This window comes from Myotis lucifugus, unplaced genomic scaffold, assembly GCF_000147115.1.
Source record: "Myotis lucifugus unplaced genomic scaffold, Myoluc2.0 scaffold_262, whole genome shotgun sequence".
NCBI lineage: Eukaryota > Metazoa > Chordata > Mammalia > Chiroptera > Vespertilionidae > Myotis > Myotis lucifugus.
Window position 1 is genome coordinate 217,373 of NW_005871310.1, and position 27,809 is coordinate 245,181.

General features: G+C 40.0%; 1 protein-coding gene and 2 pseudogenes across 1 annotated transcript in view; 2 read left to right on the forward strand and 1 right to left on the reverse strand.

The window, feature by feature from the left end:
- PAFAH1B1 (platelet activating factor acetylhydrolase 1b regulatory subunit 1) overlaps positions 1-25,480 on the reverse strand; it is a 67,654-nt gene extending 42,174 nt beyond the window's left edge. The window contains exon 1 of the mRNA XM_006099163.3: positions 25,137-25,480. The gene's annotated coding sequence lies outside the window, so the exon portion shown is untranslated. The remainder of the gene's footprint in view (positions 1-25,136) is intronic.
- LOC102418907 overlaps positions 12,465-27,809 on the forward strand; it is a 34,015-nt pseudogene continuing 18,670 nt past the window's right edge.
- LOC111828000 lies at positions 19,647-19,773 on the forward strand (annotated as a pseudogene).

Genomic DNA, 27,809 nt, shown 5'->3' on the forward strand with positions numbered 1-27,809 from the left:
GATAATCATTGATGAGCTGTCTCCTGCATGCCTCACATTAGGAATTGAGCCCACAACCCGGGCATATGGCCCGACGAGAATCGCACCATGATCCGCTAGTTCATAGGTCGATTCTCAACTACTGCATAAGTTAATTTATTAATTCAGCAAACATTTACAAAACACATACTATGTATGTGCCAGGCACCAGGTTAAATGAGGGGGGAAACTTGGTCTTTACACTCAAGAAGTTACAGTCTACTGGAAAAGTCATCCAAGAATGAGCAACAGTGTGAAAAGTTTAACAAATATTACCACACAGGGGGTGATGACTCAGGATGAAACTGAGCAGATTAGCAGGGGCTTGATCACAAAACAAGCTTAGGTCTTTACAATTTGTCCTAGGAGCAATGGGGAGTCTTTAGATGAAATCATTCTCACTTTTATAATGAAGAATGGACCAGAAAGACTGGAAAGGAAGAGACCAGATAGGAAGAGGCTTGCAGTAATGAAGGTGATAGATGATAGGGATGAATTTAAGTTATTTACCAGGGAAATCTTACAAGGTTGGTGACTAGATGTGGGCAAGAAAGTGAGAAAGAAAAGTCAGCCAAGGAGTCTAAGGTAACTTCCAGAGATTTCTGGTTTAGAACTAAGTTGAACAAAGAAATCTGTGAGGGGATGAGGAAAGTATGATTCATTCCATTTTAGATATGTTAACTCCAAGGTGCCTGTGAGATTTCTAGTAGGAAGTTGTACAAATAAGTCAGGTCTGAAGAGAACCAACTTACAGAAATGAAGGTTTAGTACTTATCAACTTAGAGATGAAATAATTGAAGCCATGACAACGGATGAGATTGTCCCATGGAGAATGTGTACAGCAAGAGCAGCAGAGCCAGGAAGAGCAACACCAACACTTAAACACAACAACTACAACAAAAACCCTCGAATTTACAATTGAAGCTAAGAAAAAGCAATAAAGGGGTAAAAATAAAAACAGGAGAGAGTATGTCCCAAAAGCTCTCTCTCTCTCAAATCAATCAATACATTTTTTTAAAAAATGGAACAAGGAGCTAAGGGAAGAGGAAGAGAAAGGAATATGATCCACATGTACAAGTCTTACACATAAAGATGGGTCACCTCTTCCACTATGTTAGAAAGAAAAAAAGATGCAAATTTTTTTTAAAAAAAGATTTTTAATTGCTTTTTAGAGAGAGAGGAAGGGAGAGGGGGAAAGGGAGAGAAACATTGACCAGCTGCCTCCTGCACCCACTAACCAGGAATCAAGCCTGTAACCTGGGCACATGCCCTGACTGGATATAGAACCGGCAACCCTTCAGTGCATGGGATGACACCTAACCAAGCCACACTGGCTAGGGCACAAATATATTTTTATATTTCAGGAAAAAAAGGAAGTAAGGTCATTTGCTGAGTAGGCAGGGTAAGGAAGAAGGCTTTAAGAGGCTTGAAATAGCTGCTATGGAGAGCAAAGAAATGCAACAGGAAGAACATTTTTTAGATGGGAGACTGAAATTTTAGTGGTACCAATGTACAAAGCCATGTGGTTTTTCTTTACTAAGTATGTACAGACTGGCTGCAGACACAGAAAATATGCATATTTAGAGATCTATGGTTGGGCTGAGGGTTTGGTAGGTATGTGTGAGGAATGCATAATCAAGAGGTGAAATAATGGATCAAACAAAACCTAAACTGCATTGTGCAGAAAGTGAAAACAGGAAAGAAAAATAGAAGAGTAGAAGGATCAAGAAAGCAGGTCTCACCCGGCCAGGGTGGCTCAGTGGTTAATCACCAACCTATGAACCAGAAGGTCACAGTTTGATTCCTGGTCAGGGCAGGTGCCTGGGTTACTGGCTCTATCCCCAGTGTGGGGTGTGCAGGAGGCAGCTAATCAACGATTCTCTATCATTGATGTTTCTCTCTTCTCTGAAATCAATAAAAAATATATTGAAATAAAAAAAATAAATCAATAAGAAATATACACCTCTGAGAACATGTATATATTGTGCAAACTGGATTTACTAAAATAGTTTAAGATGGAAGTAACTATGGATCTTAACTAGACCTATACATTAAAACCATCTCATGCACCCCTCCCCACTCCCCACACACAATCACCTGAGGAACTTTCTGAATATAATCATGATGGGGCCTTACCCTCAGAGGTTCTGAGGAGGCATCTAAATTTTTAAAATTTCTCCAGGTGATTTTTATGTACGTGCTCAAATCATAGCTAGTCCTAAGGGGTCAAAAGCAATATTACAAAGGGACAGTGTCAGAAAGTATTAACTGGGATCCATAGACAATTATCAAATTGTGAGGCCAAAGTACTAAGATTTCAATGGTAATTACAACTACTGTCATTCAAATTCAAAGAAATATTTACAACGCAGGTATATCTTAAAGAGATCTATTAACAGGAAAAAGAGGTCAAGCCAACATTATGATATAAGTAAGCATTTATCATTATAGTTAAGCTTTTATTAACAGTTTTTTTAATCCTTCAAGAAAATACAGTTGGCTTTCTCATTATATAATTATCTAATCTTCCTGGTTTGTCCTAATAAAGATGCATTCTTTTACATGTATTTACATGTTAACTTTGTTGCTTTTCATCTTCTCCCCTTGTATCTAGGCCAGGGGTCAACAAACTTTCTGTAAAAAGCTAGACAGTAAATATTCCCGGTTTTGACAACCTTACAATTTCTGTAGCAAGAAAACAACAATAAACAATATGTAAAGTAACAGGTGTGTCTCTGTTCCAATAAAACTTTATGGACACTAAAATGTGAATTTCATATTATTTTTTTAGTCCTCAACCAAGGTTATGTTTTTTCCATTGATTCTAGAGAGAAGGGAGAGGGAGAGAGAAAGAAACATAATGTGAGAGAGAAACAGCAATCAGTTGCCTCCCGTAGCACCTGGACTGGAGACAGAACCTACAACCAGAGTGTATGCCCTGACCGGAGAATAGAACCCAGGACCCACCAATGCACCACAGGATGACGCTCTAATCACTGACCCCACCAGCCAGGTCTGAATTTCATATCATTTTTAGAAATTAATAAGTTATAATTTTAACTTTACAAACTATTTTACAAAATAAATTTTATAAAAATCTTTATAAAGTAAAATTGTACAAAAAATATATATTTTTTGCTTTTTTTCAACCACTAAAATTGTAAAAAAAAAATCATTCTTAGCTCACAGGCTGTACAAAAACAAGTAGCAGGCAGGATTTGGCTTGCCAGCCATAGTTTGCAAACCCCCTAAACTAGACAAAAAAGATAATAATAATAATTTCACAGAGTTTGTCAGGCAGATTAAATGAGTTGACCCATGTACTTAGAAGAGTGCCTGGTACATAGTACTATCTGATTTTATACATATACATCACTCTTAGTTTCTATGTCTCATCCATTTTCTTTAATACTACTTCATTGTGTTAGCCTAACACATTGAAACGTTTTGCCTAAAATTTGATTGTTATAAGAAAAGATATTTCACTGTTGAGGCAGAAAAAGTATGCAATTATGACTCATTAGCTTTTCCTAAAAACTAACTTTCTAGCTCTCTCAAAAATTCAAAGTAGCCTAACCTGGTGGCTTAAGTTGGTTGGAGCATGGTTCCATACACTAAAAGGTTGCAGGTTCAATTCCAGATCATGGCACATACCTAGGTTGTGGGTTCAATCCCCAGTCAGGATCCATACGGGAGGCAAACAAGTAATGTTTCTCTCTTTCTCTCTCTCCCACCCTCTCCCTCTAAAAATCAATAAAAACATATCCTTGGGTGAGGATTAAAAAACAAAAACGGTCCAAGTAAATATATTCACCTGTAATGTACCATAGCATTAGTACCATTACCCTGAACCTCAGGCATTAAAATAACAAATAAAAACACTTACTAAGACCCCAGAGGAGGACATAAAGATTCCTAATTTTCAACACACGAATGCAACTGCTTTTAGGAAGGACTTGTCTATAAATGCATCATTACATTATAACCAAGACAGCTTACAAATTCAGGTTTAGAGTACCTTTTCCTTTAGGTAACTAGTCAATTTAATTAGTCAAAGTAAGTAGAGATCAACATCATCAAGATGTCCATACTACCCAAAGCAATCTATAGATTCAATGCACTCCCCATTAAAATACCAACGGCATATTTCACAGACCCAGAACGAACTTTCCAAAAATTCACCTGGAATAAAAAAAGACCCCAAATAGCTGCAGCAATCCTGAGAAAGAAGAACAAAGTAGGTGGATCTCAATACCAGGTATCAAGCTGTATTACAAAACCACTGTTCTCAAAAGAGCCTGGTACTGGCACAAAGATCAATGGAATAGAATAGAGAACCCAGAAATCGACCCAAACCACTATGCCCAATTAATATTCGACAAAGGAGGCATTAACATACAATGGAGTCAAGACAGCCTCTTCAATAAATGGTGTTGGGAAAACTGGACAGATACATGCAAAAAAATGAAACTAGACCACCAACTTACACCATACACAAAAATAAACTCAAAATGGATAAAGGACTTAAACATAAGACAGAAAGCCATAAAAGTACTAGAGGAATCCACAGGTAGCAAAATCTCAGACATATGCTGAAGCAATTTCTTCACTGATACTGCTCCTAGGACAATGGAAACTAAAGAGAAAATAAACAAATGGGACTACATCAAAATAAAAAGCTTTTGCACAGCAAAGGAAACCATCAACAAAACAACAAGAAAGCCCACTGCATGGGAGAACATATTTGCAAATGTTATCAGGGATAAGGGTTTAATCTCCAATATTTACAGGGAACTCATACAACTTAACAAAAGGAAGATAAACAACCCAATCAAAAAATGGGCAACGGACCTAAATAGATACTTTTCAAAAGAAGACAGAAGGAAGGCCAAAAGGCATATGAAAACATGCTCAAAGTCACTAATCATTGGAGAGATGCAAATCAAAACGACAATGCAGTACCATCTCACATCTGTCAGAATGACTACCATCAACAAATCAACAAACGACAAGTCCTGGCGAGGATGCTGAGAAAAAAGAACCCTTGTGCACTGCTAGTGGGAATGCAGACTGGTGCAGCCACTGTGGAGAACAGTATGGAGTTTCCTCAAAAAACTAAAACTGGAACTCCCATTTGACCCAGTGATCCCACTTCTAGGAATATATCCCAAGAAACTAGAAACACCAATTAGAAAGGATATATGCACCCCTATGTTCATAGCAGCACAATTCACCATAGCTAAGACTTGGAAACAGCCTAAGTGCCCATCAGTAGATGAGTGGATTAAAAAACTGTGGTACATCTACACAATGGAATACTACGCTGCGGTAAAAAAGGAGTTCTTACCATTTGCAACAGCATGGACGGAACTGGAGAGCATTATGCTAAGTGAAATAAGCCAGTCAGAGAAAGATAAATATCACATGATCTCACTCATTTATGGAATATAATGAACAACATAAACTGATGAACAAAAACAGATCCAGAGACAGAGAAGCATCGATCAACGTCACACCTCAGAGGGAAGGTAGGGGAGGATGGGGGTAAGGGGGAGAGATCAACCAAAGGACTTATATGCAAACATATAGGCCTAACCAATGGACACAGACAACAGGGGGGTGAGGGCATGAGTGTGTGTGTGGGGGGGTAATGTGGGGATAAGGACATATATGTAGTAACTTAATCAATAAAGAAATTAATAAAAAAACAAAGTAAGTAGAGACTCTCACCCAGCCTGGCCCAGCCTAATACTAAAGTATGAGTCAAAGAATGTTAAGGAAAAGCTACACAGAATGCAGGGGAGGCCATTTATCTTCAGAAAGGTATAATGAAGTAGCATTCCCATGCGGAAGTCTTCATTATTAAAATGTTTTACTTTGGTATACATATCCCTCACCCATATATCTTGCAATTTTCCATTCCCCTTTAAGATTCAACCTGAAGGAGGCCAATCACCTCCTGTGAAGCCCTCCCTGGCCAGCCCATTCCCCTTGGCAGAGGTAGGCACCCTCTTCGTTAGTCTCATTGTGTCATGTCCATATAATACTAATAGCTACGTTTACTGAATGCCATTACATTCTAAATCCCTCTTCTACAATGTTCAATTCTTCCAACACCCAGCAAAGAAACTAATAACCTTATTTAACAGATGAGGAAACAAGTTCACTAAGGTCAGGTCATGTATCCAAGGTCAAATAGCTAGGCAGTAGCAGGACCCAGATTTAAGCCAGGTTTGGTTTTTACTCCCACATCAATGGTTTCAAACAGCAGGAATGAAAACAGAAAGGAGGCCAAACAGGCAGGACTCCCTTTTTATCTGTTTATGTATTGGGTTTCTGTGCAAGAGTTTTTGGGTAAAAGTTTACAGTGCTAAGATAAATTTGAAAAATCACTGATTCTATCCTGTGCTGCCTCCCACATTCTTTGTAACTAGATACATGCTATGCTTAGTACCAGACTGACCTCCTTAGGAGAAAACATTGAGCTGAATTTCTTTGTTGTTCTGGCACTCAATAAATGTTTGTAAGGAATCAAATTTTGAAAGCAAGACTTTCCAAATAATTATATTTCCACAATAATAAGGCAATTTTAATAACTAACTTATAAGGGCATAGCAATTTCTAGTTCATAAATTCTTTCAAATATATTATCTTCTTCAAAAGAGAAACCAAGCTAAACTTTTTAAAATGCTTTCCAAAAATGGTACAGTAAACAGTTTGATTTTAATATTATCCAACAATGACATACAGTATTGGCAAAAGAAATTAACAATGTTTTATTTTGTTTTAACTGCCATACTGAAATACTATTAGAGTTAAACCATATAAAACTGCCAATAATGGTAATTGCACAGGTTCAACCTCATACTTATCAATGGTATTTAAACAGCATTAGCAAAGTTCTCAGCAGCTAGCATAAATAGCAAAACTGGTATTTATTTACATAGTTTTGACAAGAAAATTAAGCAGAGTAACTCCCTCCTATGATTTCATAGTTCTTTGTACATACACATATTTAAAACTTCTCACAGTACACTGTAATTATCTATCTGCCTTAATAGTGTCTCCTCAAAAACTGTCCTCCAAAGCTGCAACATATTTATTCCTTGTTGTATTTCTACCAAATATCATGGTAATTAACACACAAGTAGGTATCTAGTGTTTTTAAATGACTACAATAGGCATCATAGTACAACTAAAAATTTATTGTGTTTTCGGAACTAAAGATGCAAAGTATCACTTTATTCTCATCCTTTTTGTTAAATTCAAAAAAATCAAAATCTGAAATATGGGCAAACATCCAAGCCCAGCTGTATGGGGCTGGTTTTGATGTAATTTTTTTCTTTTTAAAGCTTGAACACCATCGGGCTGGTGAGGTTCAGTGGTTGAGTGTCGATCCACACATGAACCAGGAGGTCACAGTTCAATTCTTGGTCAGGGCAGTCAGGGCACATGCCTTGGTTTCCGGATCCATCCCCAGTAGGGGGTATGCAGGAGGCAGCTGTCATGATTCTCATCACTGATGTTTCTATCTCTATCTCCCTCTCCCTTCCTCTCTCTGAAATAAAACAAAACAAAACAAAACAAAAACACACAGATTGAACACCAATTAACGTAAGAGAAAGTAAGCCAATTTTTAAAGCCTGTAGAAAAATCAATTGGCTGTCTTAACTTTATACTGAAATTTTTTTAAAAAAATTAAAGAACTTTTACCCTCCCTTAACATTGACATTACCCTCTGGTTTCTGCCTACAAATGCTACATTTTCAAGTGACAAACAAACATAGCTATAACAGCTCTTAGATCTGATTTTTATTTATTTATTTATTTACTGTTTTTATTTTTTTAGATCTGATTTTTTTTTTTAAGTCAAACCAGGTCACACAAAAAAAAATCCATTGCCTTAAAACAAGAAGAAAAAAAAGCTTACTAATATTTCAAGCATACAAACAATAACAGAAGACATACTGTTCTAGGGGCATTTTTAAAGCATAAGGTATGGTGAATACTATGCAGTTAGCCCAAAGGAATTACAAGGCAGAAATCACTTAAAAAAGGGAACAATGTCCTAAAACTGGTCATTTCATGGTGATTTTTTTTTAATTTCTTAAAGTATTACAAAGAGTATTACACATGTCTCCTTTTTTCTCCCCCTTGACATTCCCCCGGCTTCCCCCACCCCCCAGTGTCTTGTGTCCATTAGTTATTCTCATATGCATGCATATAAGTCATTCGGTTGATCTCCTACTCCCCCAACCCTCCCCAGAGTTCCCACTGTAGTTTGACATTCTGCTCAATGCTGCTCTGCCTCTGTGTCCATTTTTGTTCATCAGTCTATGTTTCTTATTATCCATAAATGAGTGAGCTCATGTGGTATTTTTTTCAGCTTCCCAGGGGCCGTCTCAGTCTCACAGAGGCCATCTCAGCCTCACAGGGGCTGTCCCAACCTCATCCGGGCCGATTCAGCCTCACTGGGGTCGTTTCAGCCTCACCGGTGCCGTCTCGACCTCACCGGGGCCGTCCCAGCCTCACCGGGGCCGTCCCAGCCTCGCCGGGGCCGTCCCAGCCTCTCGGGGGGCCCCCTCGGCCCTACGGGGGCCACCTCGGCCTCACGGGGGCCGCCTCAGCAACACGAAGTTTGGCATTCTGTCCTTTGTTGGGCGGCTCCTTGCTGGACAAAATCTCCAGGCGTTCCTGGTGGCTGAATATCTTGTATACTTGCTTGGATTTCATTTTCTACCAAGTGCACAGACTGCCTGTCTGCCGTCTCCCAGCATCCCATGTGAGACTGGATCTGGTGGGCCTGCCTATGTGTCTGCTGGTACAGCGGTTCCTCGTCGCCGGTCCAGCCGTGTCCGGCTCCGGCTTCCTCTGAACCTGATTCTGCTTCTTTATTGTGTCCCTTATGTATGCGAGGAGTTGAAATCTGCATTCTGCTGGGCTGGGCTGCAGAAGCGCTGGTGGTTCTCTTTGTGTCACTAGCACAGCTTGGTTGGGGATGTAATTTGAGTAGGGCGGGGTCCCCGGGAATCACCAGGGCGGGGCCAAGGGCAATGGCGTCTCGCGTCTACTCGCCTCTCCGCGACTCAGCGACTCGAGTCCCCGAGTGCCGGGGAGCAGTTCCGCGAGACAGCCACTCTCGCTCTCCGGGTCATTGCAAGGCCGTCCCGCTTCTCCCCGTAGGGGTCTGGGACCTTAGTATCCCGCCCCAAACACGCTCAGTGGATTTGAGAGTCCGCATCCCCTTGATTGGAAAAAACGGCGCATCCAGTTGCAGCCAGCCTGGCACGCGATTCCGTACCTCCGTTCTTGGAGCCTCTGCACAACCTACTCAGTATCAATGCTCTTCTTTCTTTCCTTCCAGTTGTAGAGCGTCCACTGGGCCAGCTTTCCCATGGTTCTGAATGACAACTGTTTCTTTTATAGTTGGTAGTCTCGATGATGTTGTGGGAGACAGCACGCACAGGTCTGTACCTTACGCTGCCATCTTGGTTCTCCTTTCATGGTGATTTTTAAAAAATATATTTTTATTGATTTCAGAGAGGGAGAGGGAAAGAGAGATAGAAACATCAATGATGAGAGAGAACCAATGGTTGGCTGCCTTTTACACACCCCCTACTGGGAATAGAACCCTGCAACCCAGGCATGTGCCCTTGACCAGAATGGAACCCAGGACCCTTCAGCCTGCAGGCCAATGCTCTGTCCACTGAGCCAAACCAGATAGGGCTCATGGTGATTATTTTGGAAATGATATATGATATTAAAGCATGGGGAGGCTGGAAGTAGAAGATGACAGAGGCTTGGACTAGGATGGAAGCATTTGGAATGATTTTTTTTTTGGGGGGCGGGGGGGAAGCTTTATAGTCAAATAGCAATTATGCAAAAGTGGAATTTCTAAAATTTTATTGATTTTAAAGAGAGAGAGATGGACAGAAACATCAATTTGTGTTCCACTTATTTATGCATTCAATAATTGCTTCTTGGTATGTGCCCTGACCACAGACTGAACCCACAATCTTGGCATATAGCAGCGGTTCTCAACCTGTGGGTCACGACCCCTTTGGCGGTCAAACAACCCTTTCACAGGGGTCGCCTAAGACCATCCTGCATATCAGATATTTACATTACGATTCATAACAGTAGCAACATTACAGTTATGAAGCAGCAACGAAAATAATTTTATGGTTGGGTCACAACATGAGGAACTGTATTTAAAGGGCCAGAAGGTTGAGAACCACTGGTATATAGGGACAGTACTCTAACCAACTCAGCTACTCAGCCAAGGCTGATTTTTTTTTTTTTTTTTACAGAGTTTACTAGTTGCTCTTGGAAGATGGCTTTCTCTAAGATATGATCTTGGTCCTAAAGGTAGATCTCTTGTTTATATCTAAGGACAACTGCCCAGGTTGTTATAGCAACCCAACTGGAAAACCTGCAGTATCTCAACTGAACTAATTTCGTTTATATTATTATCCACACCAATATCTACCTCCAATGAAACAGCAATTGAGAAATAAGTATACTCTTGATCTCAATATATTCAATTTATTTACTGAAGATGTACCAAGTACCCAGTATTCATCCAAAGAACGCTTATCTGTATGCCATATGCCTCGTCTATGGAAAGCTACATGTGACATAAAAACAATGTTTAGTCTCTGTCCATAAGAAACTTACAATATAATAAAAGATGTGAGCTTTACATATCCTTTCATTCATTGACTATTATGTTAGGCTCTATCTGTAAGGTTTTAAAATAAGTAAAAATGTATACAATGTAATTCACCCCTAAGGAAATATACAATCTAGTTAGAGTGAGGTGTGAGGGTAGGGACTAGAAAGAAGGTGACAAAGAGAATATAACATGAACTGAGCACTGACCAAGTCAGCTTTTAAAACTGAAAGACTAAGAAAGATGGAAACAAACGATTGGCAATTTTTTTGAGGCAGGTTTTGGATAAAGAGAAAATAATGAATATAACATAACAAAATAGTCAAATACAAAATAATTTTTCCTTTTTCAAAAAAAATATTTTATTGATTTTTTTTAGAGAGATAGGAAGGGATAGGGAGAAACGGATTTGAGAAACACCAATCGGTTACCTCCCATATGTACCCTGATCAGGAATCAAACCTGCAACCTTTCCATGCATGGCACGATGCTCAACCAACTGAGCCACACCAGTCAGGGCACAAAATTATTTTAATTAGTTGGAAAATACAGTATTGCTGAAAAGTTGAGGCTAAGGATGGCAAACTGAGAAATAAAAAAAGCAGACATCAGTAAGAGCTGAAGTTCTAGTAGGACTAAAGAAAAAAATCTTCCTTACTTTTAAATAAAGGGGAGTCTTGAGCACAATGTGAAGAAGAGGCAGAGCCATATATTAGTAAGCTTCTTGAGGGTAGAGACCATATTTATTACAGACATAAATAAAAATATCTCCTTACATTTAATCTACGCTGAAAACTACCATGAGTCCTAATGCATAGAAATGGTCTTCTACTGAAGCAATTAATTTCCAGGAGCATAAAACAGGATTGTGTAGTGACCTCTTTTTTTCTTTAAATCTATTTCTTAATGATTTTACCATTATGGGTAAAGAAGACAAGAAGATAGGGATGTAACAAATTCAAAATTTAAAAAAAAATTTTTTATTAATCCTCACCCCAAAATATATTTTCCATTGATTTTTTTAGAGAGAAGGGAGGGGGAGAGATAAACATGGATTTGAGAAATACACATCAGCCCTAGCCAGCTTGGCTCAGTGGATAGAGCATCGGCTTGCAGACTGAAGGGTCGCAGGTTTGATTCCAGTCAAGGGCATATGCCTGGGTTGCCCTTACGATTCATAACAGTAGCAACATTACAGTTATGAAGTAGCAACGAAAATAATTTTATGGTTGGGTCACAACATGAGGAACTGTATTTAAAGGGCCAGAAGGTTGAGAACCACTGGTATATAGGGACAGTACTCTAACCAACTCAGCGACTCAGCTACTGGGCTCGATCCCCAGTCGGGGGCATGCAGGAGGCAACCAATCAATGATTCTCATCACTGATGTTTCTCTCTCTCTCTCTCTCTCTCTCTCTCTCTCTCTCTCTCTCTCCCTCCCTCCCTCTCCCTCTCCCTTCCTCTCTGAAATCAATAAAAATAGTTAAAAAGAAAAAAGAAATACACATCAATTGGTTGCCTCTTGCAAATGCCCTGACTGGAGCAGGGTCCTAGCCTACAACCCCAGGAACGTGCACTCTGACTGGAATCAAACCTGCAACCCTTCAGTCCACAGGCCAACCCTCCAACCACTGAGGCAAACTGGCTATGGTCAAAATTATCCTATATAATAAAAGCCTAATATGCAAACTATCCCCTAGGCCGGGAGTCCGACCACTCACTATGACATGCAGTGACCACCAGGGGCGGTGTAGAACATTGCAGGCGTCGGTGATGGCAGCAGTGGAGATGCTGCCGGCCCCGATGGACCCCAACGAGAGTGGGACACAGGACTGCGGCGGGATTATGGAGCAGGTGAGCAGGTGGCGCCAGGCCAAGGCGGGTGCGAGTGGGGCCTGATTGCCCTGCTGATGGCGACCAGCCAGCAGCGGGGGCGGGGGGGCTATCGTCCAGCTCCCAGGTGCTGAGGGAGCTGGGCGGGGGCCAGATGACTCAGGCAGAGAGGGGCGCACAGAGGTCCGGGGCCCAGAGGTCAGCTGGGACCTGCCCTTCCACATCAGATGCTCACCCTTCTTAAATCGCCAACCAGGCCTAAGGACTGCACCTGTGCATGAAATTCGTGCATCGGGCCTCTAGTTTTTTAAGAAGAACCTTATAAGCACTTTCACAAATTCTACTTGGGTAAAACTAGGTTTTCACAAATAATATATAAATGGTCTGTACTTGATGTATAGAATATCCACACTTTAGATACTTGCCAAGGAGCATAATTTCAATTCATATCAAGAACTGGGTCGAGGGAAGTTATATCCACTGGTTAGACATCAAAGGACAATCTACCTACTCTTTCAGACTGACCTCACATGATGTAGTTGGTCTTTCCATATTGAGGGTTGTTAAATACTAGACATCCATCTACCTTAGAGATATTAATGGTAATAATTTCACATAATCCTCTTTATGAGGACTCCTATGAGAAATTCTAGTCTATAGTGCCAGGTGGGTAGCTGTCTTTCTGAACTGGTTTCTTTTTACCTTAAAGAACATTGTGGAAAACAACCCAACAGGTTTTTTTCCTCTTGCTAGTTCATTGAAAAATCAGAGTCAAATTTGTGCTGTGCCTGTAGCAAAAATATTGATATTCGGCCTAGATTCTAACTCCATTTTAGCCTTACCCTTTTTGTTTCTTCTTTCTCTTCACTTTTAATCTGTGGCATTTTGTAGTTTATACTTATAAACTGTCTTAAATAAAGGGTTACAAATCAAATACAGAGACTAACTTGGCAAGTAAAAGTATGAATCAGCTAAAAATAAGATAACAGTGGTAGAACTCAGTTTTTTAAGTGAATTCAATTAAAAACAAAATCAGCCCTAGCCGGTTTGGCTCAGTGGATAGAGAGCATCGGCCTGCAAATTGAAAGGTCCCAAGTTCGATTCTGGTCAAGGGCACATGCCTGGGTTGTGGGCTCGATCCCCAGTGGGGGACTTGCAGGAGGCAGCCGATCCATGAGTCTCTCTCATCATGGATGTTTCTCTCTCTCTCTCTCCCTCTTCCTTCCTCTCTGAAATCAATAGAAATACACATTTTTAAAAAATCACTAAGCAGATTTGCGGTCTGGATTCTGCACCATCCACTTGTAGCCTCTGGATAAGGTACTTAGATACAGTGCTGCGCATTGGCTGGGTAGCTCAGTTGGTTAGAGCATTGTCCTGACACGCCAAGGTTGGGGGTTCGATCTCCAGTCAGGGCATTTACAATAAGCAACCGATAAATGCATAAAGAAGTCAAACAGCCAACTGAGGTTTCTCTCACTCTAAAAAAATCAATTTAAAAACATTATTATTTTACTATTTTTGGTTAATCCTCACAGGAGGATATTTTTCCATTGATTTTTAGAGAGAGTGGTAGGGAGAGGGAGAGACAGAGAAAGAGAAACATTGATGTGAGAGACACATCGATTGGTTGCCTCCCACATGGGCCCCGACCAGAGCCAGGGATGGAGCCTGTAACCAAGGTACAGATACATGCACTTGACTGTAATCAAAACCGAGACTCTCTGAGCCAAACCAGCTAGGGCTTTAAAAACATTTTTAAATACAGTATTGAATGTTTCTCTCTTTCCCCTCAAAAATCAATAAAAATGTAAAAATAAAAAATACAGTGCTGAAAGGTAGGATGGTCGAGGAGATTAAACCAGTGTATGTAGATTAAACCAGTGTTCAACCCCTCTGCTTAAAACTTTCCTGGAACAAGGATTTATATCACAGCTAAAAGAACAGGTAAACATCTTTTTATTTTATTATTATTACTCTATTTCAGAGAGAAAGGGAGAGGGAGAGAGAGATAGAAACATCAATGATGAGAGAGAATCACTGATAGCTGCCTCCTGCACGGCCCTTACTGGGGATCAAGCCAGCAACTCGGGCATGTGCCTTTGACCAGAATCAAACCCGGAACCCTTTAGTCCCCAGGCTGATGCTCTATCCACTTAGCCAAACCAGCGAGGGCAGGTAAACATCTTGCATTTGCACGGAACTTCATAATTTACGAACTCTCTTCCTATCTTTTTTATCTTCAACTGCACTGTGTGTGGCATCCCTCAGACCTACTTGCACAAAAATGTAGAGATTACAAATTATCTACAGAAAACAATACAGGTAATATAAATGAGCAAAGCAGGCAAGGTTGTAATCTTTCCATACAGGACTCATTTTGTTTGCATACTAATCATATTACAATATTCTTCATTTGCAGAGAAATATGCTGTTCTTCTTTTCTTGAAAATTGCAATTGCTCAGCTGTAATTTTTTCCATTTTTATAGAAATGTCTATAAAGAAGTATTTCTTCACTATAAACAACAGTGAAAGGACAATCAATAAAAGTAACAGGGAATGGTAGGGCTTTGTTTCCCTGGAGAGTTTGTGCCCATCTATAAGAGGGCAGCTGTGACTCAGCTTAGGCCAATAGTTGCCATGGCAAAATGTGGGACACACTGTTGCCAGAGCTTCTAATTTTTCAGGATAATCCAAAAATAGAGACTTAAATAGCTAATTTTAAAATATTGACTCAAAAAATTTTTTAAATAGGCAAGGCCAAGAGAAATGCATTTACAGACTTACTTTGGCCTGTAGACTGCCAGTATGCAAACCTTGGCTCAGTACTGAGTAAATACATACAGATTTTTGAATAGTTGAAGAGACTGAATTTATGGTCTAAAACTGATGTCAACAATATTATCCATTTTATTTAATCAATTCAAAGCATAAAAGTTACTAATTAACCTTAGAACAAATTCTGCAATGCAACAACAATTTTATCATCTTTTCTGCAGACATCTTTCTATAGTATAACTGTATATAAGAAACCATACAACACAATAAGCTAGATCTACCATTATCAGTAATATATCTAGAAAACATTTTAAGTGGGGAAAAAAATCAAGCAGTAAAATTACAGAGTGTAACATTCCTGTAAATTTTAAGCATTATTATACATTGTTTACGAATACATAAAAAGGTACAAAAACAGAACAAAAGGGAAATATACAAATTTTGTTGTTGTTAATCCTTACCCGAAGATATTTTTTCCATTTTTTTTAGAAAGGGGGGGCTAAAGGGACAGGGAGACAGGGAGGGAGAGAAACATGGATGTGAGAGATACATTGACTGGTTGCCTCAAGTGGGGATGGAACCCACAACCCAGGTACGTGCCCTTGAATCAAACCCAAACTCTTCAGGGGGCAGCTGAGCTCTCACAACTGAGCAACATTCAACAGGGTGAAATACACAAATTTTAAGAGGAACTTTATCACTGGGAAGGTGGAGGGAGGGGAATGGAATTGGAAAGATTTGGTCCAGAAGGACTCAACTGTAACTATAATAGTGCCTTCTAAAAAAACCCAAAACAACCTAATGCACCTACTAGTTGTTTTTAAAAGAAGAGTCTAATCAATCAAGATATTGTTTTCTGTTGTAGTATTTAAAACTTTTTGAAGGGAAGACAGTATGTTCAAATTCTAGATCTGAACCAATGAGTAAGATACACTATTTACCTTGCTTCTCAGATCACAGCAGTCACCCTCTAAACAAGCCCCAATATAGGGAGCTTTTCTTTAAAATTCCAACACTAAATACTCTCAAAATAATTTCTAGAGGGATATATATAATTCAATTAAATAAGCTTCTTCAAAGACTCTCTGATCTTTACTTTCCAAACTATTATAAACTAGAAAAATCTTGGGGTTATTTGATTTAGTATTTCAAATTCTAAGTGAAAATTTTCTGACAGTAAAGATGTAAATTGTGTTAATAAATGGGGGAGAGGAGATGAGTCTGTCTTACTGAAGAATTCTAAATAATGTATGTAAACACTCCCCTCTCTAGGACATAAAACTTGACTCTCTTTCAAAGGATAAAATAGGAGAAAGGAAAAATAGTAATTTTACAATTGAGAAAATGGCCACACTACATTAATCAAGTGATGAAGGTTAATACTACCAGTGATGTTCTATAGGTATCATATAGCCCCGGCCATGATATGATGAGAAGTGCACTTCACCTCTATAACAGTTTTTCCAAAAAGCCGTAACCCCAGTCTAATCATGAAAAAAAAAGAAAAAACAAAAACAAAAGACAAACCCAGTTTAGGGGACATTTTATAGGTTACTTGACCAGTACTACTCAAGACTGTTAAGGTAATTTAAAAAAAAAGATAAACTGTCACAGACTAGAAAAGAATGAGGAGACATAACCAAAATGCAAATGTGGTACCCTGGGTCAGATCTGCAACAGAAAGAGGACAGTAATGAAAAAACTAGTGAAATCCATATAAAGTCTGGAGTTTAGCTAATAATAAATACCAAGATTTCCAAATGTACCACAGAAATGTAAGATTGTTAAGAATGGGAAAAACTGGGTGCAGAGTATATACAAGAACTGCCTTATCTTTTCAACCTGTCTGTAAATCTAAAATTATTCCAAAATGAAAGATTAAAAAAAAATTTCTATGTAACACTTTCAACAATAAAGATTTTTAAAAAAATTTTTAAACACAAACAAATGAATACATAAAAGTTAGGTTAGTGGTCACCATGGGTGAGGACTGTGACTGGAAGGGAAATGTGAGGGATTTCTTGGGTGCTGGCAATCTTGTATTGTTTGACCTGGGTGATAGCTCAACTGATATTCATTTACAACCATTCACTAAATCATACATCTGTGTTTTTTTTTGTTAAATATATTTTATTGATTTTTTTTTACAGAGAGGAAGGGAGAGGGATAGAGACTTAGAAACATCGATGAGAGAGAAACATCGATTCAGCTGCCTCCTGCACACTCCCTACTGGGTATGTGCCCGCAACCAAGGTACATGCCCTTGACCGGAATCGAACCTGGGACCCTTCAGTCCGCAGGCTGACGCTCTATCCACTGAGCCAAACCGGTTAGGGCTACATCTGTTTTTTAAAAAACAAAAAAGCAAAATGTGTTTCTTAAATAATATTTAAAAGTATAAACAAAAATTTTCTGATCGCTAAAATAAAACTGTAAATTGTACTTTGCAGTCTAAATAAACGCTTATTTGCAGTATAATTTTATATTTAAAATGGAATTTTTCCATTTGGCATTGATTTACATAGAACTTCTTATCTACTAAGAAACTTTGAGCCCTGACTGGTTTGGCTCAGTGGATAGAGCGTTGCGTTGGCCTGCGGACTGAAGGGTCCCAGGTTCGATTCTGGTCAAGGGTTAAAAAAAAAAAAAAAAAAAGAAACTTTGAAGCCATCACTGGAATACACATAATTGATATCAAAGGGGAAAGGATCCCCAATACTAATTCTTAAGAAATATACTTAAAACTGTAAGAACCATATTTATATGTTTAAACTGTATGCTAAATTCTCTTCCTTAAAAAAGTCTCTAACAGTGAAAAACATTTACTGAAGCATTACAGGCCTTTTATCATTCAGTAGTTGTAACCACCTTATGACTTAGATTTTGTCAACATTATCCATTTACAGATGAGGAAACTGAGGCTTTGCCTCAAAGCCCATAGCTGGTAAATTGTGGAGTTAGGATTAGAATCTAAAATATTCATATACGGTTTTAATCAACAACTTTAATTTTCAGATAATGCAAAATGTATAGCTTTTTCTCACCCTTAAAAAAATAAGTTAACAACAAAACTAATCAATAAACTTGACTCATTATCCATACCTTTCTTTCTTTTGCTAAGATAAATAAAAATATACTCCTTATGCACACAAAACAGTAGTATAAAATATCCTTCTATCTTTGCCACAGATTAAAAGTGGATTAATCACCCTGGCCAGTTGGGTTGGTTGTGCTGTGCACCAAAAGGTTGCCAGTTCAATTCTCAGTCATGGCACATGCCCAGGTTGCTGGCTCCATCCCTGGTAAGAGATGCAGGAGGTAGCTGATGGATGTTAAGCTCTCATATGGATGGTTTTCTCTCTCTTTTGCTCCCCCTCCCCCTTTATCTCTCTCTAAAAAAACAATAAACTATTAAAAAAAGAGAAAGATTCAACATTTTTAAAAAATAGTGGATTAATCACCAATGTGCAAAATCTTAAACATAACACTTTGTATAATGCCTTCAAAAAATCAAATTCCTTAAAAATTTTTCTGATTTTTAATTTCACTCTTATCAAAAGACAGTCTTACAGAAAATTCCTTAACAGCCTTACTTATCAATAATTCCTGTCAAACCCTGGCCGAGTGGCTCCGTTGGTTGGAGCATCTTCCATATACCAAAGGGCTTCAGGCTCAATTCCGAGTCAGGGCACATACAAGGAGGCAACTGATCAATATTTCTCTCTCACATCAATGTTTCTCTCTCTTCTCTCCTCCCTCCCACCTTCCTCTCTCAATCAATTTTGTAAAAAGTTTAATAATAATAAGTCTTGTCAAGGCCCTGCCAGATAGCTCAGTTGGTTAGACCAGTGTCCCAATACGCCAAGGTTGCAGGTTCGATCGCTGTGCAGGGCACATACAAAAATCAACTAATGAATGCATAAGTAAGTGAAACACCAAACCTATGTCTGTCTCTCTAAAATCAATGTGAAAATTAAAAAAAAAAATTCTTGTCAACACCTAAGAGCTCAAGAGCAAATAATCAAAATGCAAAGAGCAAATAATTATAAAACGCAAATGTAACTTAGCTTGTCCAGTTGGGTTAATTAACTTTTTTAAAAATATATTTTATTGATTATTTACAGAGAGGAAGGGAGAGGGATAGAGAGTTAGAAACATCGATGAGAGAGAAACATCAATCAGCTGCCTCCTGCACACCCCCTACTGGGAATGTGCCTGCAACCAAGGTACATGCCCTTGACCGGAATAGAACCTGGGACCCTTCAGTCCGCAGGCCGACGACACTCTATCCACTGAGCCAAACTGGTGAGGGCTAATTAACTTTTTATAATATTGGAAATTGTGTGACCTTGATATAACTATCAGAAGTGTGCTACCCAAGCAGGAGCCTAAAGAAATGTCTTTCTATGGTCTGTTGGCCATTTCAGAACTTAGGAAATGTAACGGTCAATTCATTACAAAGAAACATCTGAGGAAAAAAAAAAAAAAGAAGTGTGCTACTGCTCCCTGGGACAACATCAAGTCTCTGTAAAGGAAGTATAAACACTTTTCCCTCCTTCACTTTACTTCCCAAGAGATCACTAGAAATTAGCTTTTGCAAAGAACTACAGGATAGCATATTTCCTTTCACATTAACCCTGCACTCAATCAAATGCAACAAGTATCTACTTAATAAAAATACTCTTATTTAAATATTAATTTAATATGTTAATATTTTATTCACACTATCTGAATACCGCTGTATGCATGCAACAAGTCTTTATTTACTTATTACTACTGTAAAGCAACATGAGGCACTTTCTGAGAGTTCCTACGGCCTTATGCAGGCAAAATAGTTAATATAAGACCATATGTTTAAGAAAAATGCCAATTTAAATGATGCAAATAATAAATGACACTGATTTGCACCATTTTGGAAAAGAAATGAACAAACATATGAATAGTCATAAAAAGAGTTCATTTTGTCAAAAAAAAAAATGTTTCCTTAATCATACCAGGAATACCCAAGTGGTTCAGTGCCTATAATATTTACCTCATTCTAGCTACTAATCTCTAGCTACTAACCAAGTCTCAAGACCTTAGGAAACCAAATTCTGAGTTTCAGTAGTCTCATCCATAAAAATACTAACCTACCTCAAAAAATAGATGACATAAGAAATGAAAATGAGTACCACATTAAATATATTTACAAAGTTCTAGGGAAATGCTTATTACAATGCTAAATAACAACTTCAGAGGATACCTTTCCAGAAGTATCCTTGACAAATGCACATATCAATACTAACTAGGTAAATTTCACCAAAAGCCACAATCTTTTAAAGAGAAAAACAATAAATCAAAATAATAGGCACTTATGATGTCTATATCCTATGAGTATGAAACATTTCACAAATATCAATTAAGGCTATAACTGCCATGGCAAGTTTAAAAATTATACCCATAGCAGAAGCTAAATTAAAGTTCCATTTAAATGACTAGCCCAAAGTGTCATACCAAACCAGCAACAAAGCTAAAACAATGCAAAAAGCCTTCACTGCAATTAGCTATTAGGCTTATATAACACAGCATCTTTCTTCATGAAGAAACATTCTCAAAACGTTTGGTCTTCTACAACTAAGTATCTTCAGGAACTGATTTTATTTTTCTTTTCAAAACTTATATTGTATACCATTAGTTTTAAATAGAGAACTTTTTAAGTAAAAAATACAGTTTTACAAGATAGAACAGTGGCAAAGAATTTCCAATTCAAACTTAACATTTCTCTTTTCAATGTACATAAAACAGGTTACTGTCATTATGAAATATTTTCACAACAGAGACTTAAAGTAAAAAAAAAAAATCTCTTTTAGAACCACAGCCAACATGGCCAGCTGAGTTTAAAACAAAGTCTCAAGTCCCTCTGGCAACAGTGTGCATGATTCACTGCTTTAGAACTCAACTGGAGCCCTGACCGGTTTGGCTCAGTGGATAGAGCGTTGGCCTGCGGACTGAAGGGTCCCGGGTTCGATTCCAGTCAGGGGCATGTGCCTTGGTTGCGGGCACATCCCCAGTGGTGAGTGTGCAGGAGGCAGCTGATCGATGTTTCTAACTCTCTATCCCTCTCCCTTCCTCTCTGTAAAAAATCAATAAAATATATTTAAAAAAAAAAAAAGAACTCAACTGGAAGGATTGGAAAATTCACTCTGATTGCACTAATATTTAATATTTTGTTTGGGGTTTGTTAAGACATCTCCATCCCAATGTTGACAACTTCCATAGTTTTCCATTGCTTTAGTTGGTTTGGCTCAATGGATAGAGTGTCGGCCTGTGGACCAAAGGGTCCCGGGTTCAATTCTGGTTAAGGGCAAGTACTTCAGTTGCAGGCTCCTCCCCCGCACAGGCCCTGCAACACATATGCAAGAGGCAACCAATCCATGTGTTTTTCTCACATCGATATTTCTATCTTTCCTTCCCTCTTCCACTCTCTCTAAAATCAATGGAAAAATACCCTTGGGTGAGGATTAAAAGAAAAAAAAAGATAAATTATGAATAATACGAACCACATGTAAACAAAAAGTAGTCATATATAGTTGATATATAGTTTGTCTTTTTTATATATGTAATTCAGTACATATGAAACATGATATGATGAGAACAAGACTAAAATACAGACTATGAAATATGGTTGTTCTAGCTAGAAAACAAAAAATGACGATACATATCCAAATCTCTTATATACTAGAGTTACTTTATCTGGAGAAACAGACAATAAGTAATTCTATTAAAAAATGAAATCTAGCCGAAACCGGTTTGGCTCAGTGGATGGAGCGTCGGCCTTCTTTTTTATATATGTAATTCAGTCCGGTCAAGGGCATGTATCTGGGTTGTGGGCACATCCCCAGTGGGAGATGTGCAGGAGGCAGCTGAAAACAAAAAATGACGATACATGTTTCTAACTCTCTATCTCTCTCCCTTCCTCTCTGTAAAAAATCAATAAAATATAAAAAAAAAAATGAAATCTATCCCAATTAAAAGTTTATGAATATAGGATTATGAAGAATTTTAAAAATGGATCACATTAAGCAAAAGTTTCCACAAATATCAGATACACTAATAATCTACCAAAAAAAAAACTGCTCTTGATGCACTTTTATAACTATAAATACTAGGGATAGGGATATGTCAGACATTTAACAGTGATTTGCCATTCTTAACCTTACTCATTCCTCACTATATGAACTCTCCTACTTTCTAATCACATTAAAAGTAACAAAAGCATAAAAATATAACACACACTGACAGTTATAAGGCTCACCAAAATCACAATTACCTCATTAATTTGACATTCTTTTGAAGATGTATATTCATAGGAATGCTTGATACAAAATATTAAGGTAACCTACCCTCTCTAATGGTAGTATCTTACAGAAAGGACCCTTTCAAGGGGACAACACAAGAGCCTTTAACACTAATTATCTTATCCTTTTTTACATTATTTTTTTAAAATCACAGCTTTACTGTTTTAATGCAAACTAAAGTAAAAGAAAACATCTGTAGTATTCTTATTAGATTTCTGCAATATTTCCACTAATTCTTGCCAAATATTTCTGGCATTCATTAATTTATACTTACTTAACTAAAACAATAAAAACATTAATAAGGAGATATATATATATATAGACACATACAGACAATAAGTGCCTGCTTTAGAGACAATAAGTGCCTGCTTTAGAGCAAGGACACTGCTTTTTACCTCAATTATTCAATTCCCACCTTGCCAAAAAGGTGGAAACTAAAATCATGGGATTTTAAGATTTACTACAGAGAAATGCCTTTGTGGTAGCATAAATTAGTACCAAATAACCTTAGAAACATAAGCCAGAAACAAAATGCTATGAAAGGGCAACCTAAATCTAGCATTTCACAGCTTCTGCTCTCTTACTCCACCCAGTCTCCTAGGCTCAATGGCTGTTCATAGCCTCCACAAATATTAGCCCGTTTTTTAAAAAGGGGGCAGGAGGGTGCCAAAATAGGGCTAGCTCCGTCAAAATCAATATATACAGAAATATTTTGTGAAAATTTGGGTTCTAGTCTCTTAATTATTTATTTTAAAAATAACAGCTTCAAACTTGTTTTAGATCCTCCCCTTCTCAACAATCCAAACAATGTATAATAGAACATGAAAGAATAAATCTCCCTAAATACAAATTGCTCTTTTGCTTTAATAAAAACTGCAATTTGCAACTGCCAATTATTTTTTCAAAACTGTGTCCTGAAAGATCCCCATGAGATTAAAAGCTAGCTAATGCCTTAGGTCCAAATCAGAATTTAAGTAAAAGCTTTTTTATATATTCAACATATCACCACCAACATACACAAGCAGGAAATGTTCCTGATTAAGAGGCTGGACCCTGCAGCAATCAAGCCCCGCTATAAAATAAATAAATAAAAATATAAAAATTAAGCAAATACTACTGTGACAAATGGGGAGGGATGACATTACTGGTATGAAAGGCCCAAGCACTGTCTCCTCTGCCCTAGCCTCAAAATGAAAAAAAATCATCACACAAAACAATCCACCTCCCATCAAAAATATAATTCCCCAAAATGGCACGCATTCTTGGGTTAGCCTTTAAAACGTGATGAATCTCGAGGATTGTGTGTTTAAGCAGCGGTCGGAATAACAGTAATATCTTTATTCTCTCCCGATTGCCTCTTACGGGGGAGGGGGAGACCTTGGCATGACATCGCCCATTGAGAACGAGACAACAAATCTGGTGCTTCTCTTAAAAAAGTACAGTTTCTTAACCCACGGATATAAATGGGACCCAAATCCCAACCCCAAGAGAAAAACCTCCTGCCCTCCTCCCAAGGAGTTTCTTGCTAAGTCACCGAGAAAGGCAAAACAACAAATAAAGCCGAGGCACCTTGCTCTCTCCTCTCAGATCCTGGAAACCTCCTCCTCCTCCTCCTCCTCCTCCTCGCCACTCGAAGGCTTAGAGACAGAGTGAAAATGTGCCCACCGCCTCTTGGGCATTTCTCACCGGGAGGCTAAGGAAGAAGGCACTGCTATTCGCTCAAGGGATGGGGAGGCCGGGGGACGGGGACTAGCTGAGGGCCTCGAAGCTCAGGGTTACCACGTCAAAAGGCAACTCCCGTTTCAGGAGCCAGTGGCAGGAAAAAAGAAAAAAAAAAATCCTGCCCGATGTGGTGGGTGGATGCTGCAGATGGTTCGGTGGGTCGGGCCGCTGTCTCCTCAGTGGATGCAGAGGCTGGACCACGGCACCGGGAGGCCAGGGAAGGGGCTGGCCATCCCCGACCCCATCCCGAGGACAGGTGGGGACGCGGCTCCCGGGAAGCCGGTGGGTGCCGCGCCCCTCCCCGCCGCCCACCGCGGGTGGCGTGGGGAAAACGGGGTGGGCCCTCCGTGGCCGGGGACACGAGGGCCGAACCCTTTCTCCAGGATCCGAGGGCGACCTGCTCTCCACGCCCTTCCTACCCAAGAATACTTTTCTTGCTAAGTCACCGAGGGAGGAGCGCGATCCCTTCCCGGGGAGGGCCGCGGGTGGAGCGGCGGCGGCCGGGCACCCCAGGACCCGGGTCGGGGAGGAGGGGAGCGAGGGCAGCGCCCTCCCCGGCCTGTTCCCCCTCCTCTCGAGTGTCTCACTCAACGGCCGCCGCGGCCGCCATTTTGAGAGCGAGGAGAGAAGAAGAAGGAGGCGGCGGCAGGGGGAGGGGAGAATGGGAGGGAGGGGACCGGCGCAGCCACATCGTCAGGCCGCCGGGCTCGGCCCGCAGCCGCCCGAGCGCAGCGGAGAAGACAGAGAGAAGGGCGGAGACCCTCGTCGCCTTACCCGAGCGCTGCACCGCCGCCTCCGCAGGCGCACTCTTCCGTCCTTCACTCCCATCCACCGGGGAGGGGGAGGGGGAGAGGAAAGGAGGAAGGAGGGAAGGAGGGGAGGAGGGAGGGGAGGATGGCGCGCTGGGCCCGGGCCCGGGGAGGGGGAGGGGAGCGGCAGCTCCTCAGCCGTTCCGGGGCGCGAACCCAGGCCCGGCGCTCGCGGTTTCTCTCGCTCGCGCCCGAGCGCTCCCCTTCTTCTCTTTTTCGCTCCCTAGACCCCGGGGTCGCTACTCGTTCGCTCGCTCACTCGCTATCTCGGCCGCCAGACGCCGCCGCCGCCGCCGCCCCGCCGCTCTAGCTCCGTCTGTCACAGGAGCTGCCCCAACGCCCTGACGTCACCGCGCCGCCGCCGCTGCCGCCGCCGCCCCAGACCCGTCGGGAAGGAGGGGGGCGGGAGAGGAGGCGGAGCTGCGGCGCATGCGCCGGCCTGAGCCGGGCTCCGGGCAGCGCTGCTTCCGCTGAGCCGGCGGTACCCTGGAGCCGGTGAGCGAGTTGGCGCACGAGCCGCTGCTTCTCGCGCCCTGCGCGCCTCTGTAACCTTCGAAATAGTCTCTCGGTTCTCTTCCCCTAGACCCTGGTGTGATTGTTCGGGCCCATGACGAACTCCCCGCCCTGTTCTTGCCGATAAACAACGCTCTCCCCAGTTGCGCCCACCAACAGCGGGACCCTCTAGCATCCGTGGAGTCCGGGGCCCCGATAGGCTTCGGAATAAAGCCGACCCTGGGCCAAGCCGTCGACCCTTCTACCTCCAGCTTTCGAGTTTATTACCTAGTTTGGGGGTGTGCGTTGGAAGTAGGTTGGGTTCGCTTGGGGAGAAGAGCCGTTGAGGTTAAAAGGCTGATGGAATGCCCAATTGTCTTCACTTTTTATTATAGATTTTTAATTGGGGCAATTTGCTTTTAGATGTGATTCAGCTATTCTTTTCCTTAGTCTCTCTCACACACACATCTGAGAATCTGGAAGTCTCAAAACTGAAGCCCAAGAAAATACTGGAACTTTACCCCTACAAGGCGTGTGTGTGTGTGTGTGTGTGTGTGTGTGTGTGTGTGTGTTTGCTATACTGATAACAAAGAAGTCTAGGGAATTTGTAGTCAGTTTATTCACACAGAGACGTATGATTTAAAAGAGGCCGGATTGGAGGTTCTGAATTATTTAACATGGGATATTCTTTTAATAACAGGTATCTAGTGTGGTTATTTCATCAATAATTTTCATTGTCCAAGGAAACTCTTTTCCTGAAACATGTAAGTTTAAGGTTATGTTCATTGATTTTATTACTTCCCTTTATGTCGATAAATACATACACCGCCTTTGGAGAAGCAGCTGAGTTAATGAAAGAAATAATTTGGGTATGAATCCTGGATGAGCCGCTTACCAGAAGTATGACCTTGGCTAAATTACTCTCTCTGGCCTGGGCTTCTCATAAAATAGACTTAGTAAATAACTAATTTGTAAGGCTTTTGTGAGAATTAGGGGATGCTGCATGTGTAAAGTAGACTGCCTTAGTTAGGAATCACAGGTAACTCGTGTAACCGTTACTGTAGCTTGGTACCAAAACAGGTTTCCTTTTATCAAAAAAGGTTGTCTCTATCCCTGGAGGTGTTCAAGAGGAACAGGAGTGAATTGCCTGGAGGGTTTGGTTTTCTCCTTGATGAAGGCAGAGAAGGAAATCAAATGGTCTCTGCAAGGTCTTTTTCAGATTTACAGTTAAGGGGTTCTCTAGTTAAATAAGGACAAGACGAGGGATAGAGAAGTCTGTGCTACATCCAGTAACAGGAAATAAACATGAAATAAATTAACATCTCTTGTTCTAAAAATCTACCTTCGGTCCATTTCTGTCTTTTAAAATATTATTTATTGTTGCCTGATATCACACTTCTTAATATTTAATTGGCTGAGTAAATCAGTTCTTTATTTTATTTTTTTAAGCCAGAATATGTATATTTTATTTTTATTTTATTTTTTCTTTATTGATTAAGGAATTACATATGTGTCCTTATCCCCCCATTGAGTTCTTTTTTAAAAAATATATTTTATTGATTTTTTACAGAGAGGAAGGGAGAGAGATAGAGAGCTAGAAACATCGATGAGAGAGAAACATCAATCAGCTGCCTCCTGCACATCTCCTACTGGGGATATGCCCGCAACCAAGGTACATGCCCTTGACCGGAATCGAACCTGGGACCCTTCAGTCCGCAGGCCGATGCTCTATCCACTGAGCCAAACCGATTTCGGCACCCCCGTTGAGTTCTTTATTGTCTTAAATGAATGTTCCAAAAGGCAACACAATTGTCCAGAATAAAATTAGGATCACATTAATAAACACGGATTTAACGCAAATTGGTAGCACTAATCCCTATAAATCTTGAGTTCATAGACTCATATGTTTAGAATATTTTAAAATCTGCATTATGTAATTATGTACTAAATTGTGACCAGGTTTTATTTTTATAACAATCCTTAAAAAACACACACCAATAAACCTGCTTGGAAGGGATGTGTAAAAACTTTCTTCCTCAATAATAATTTTTCAGAACAGAAATAAAACTGTTACATGCTTGATATGGAGCAATGTCTCTGCTTCTATGCACTTTCTTTTCAGTCGCTAAAATAATAGCTCTATCTT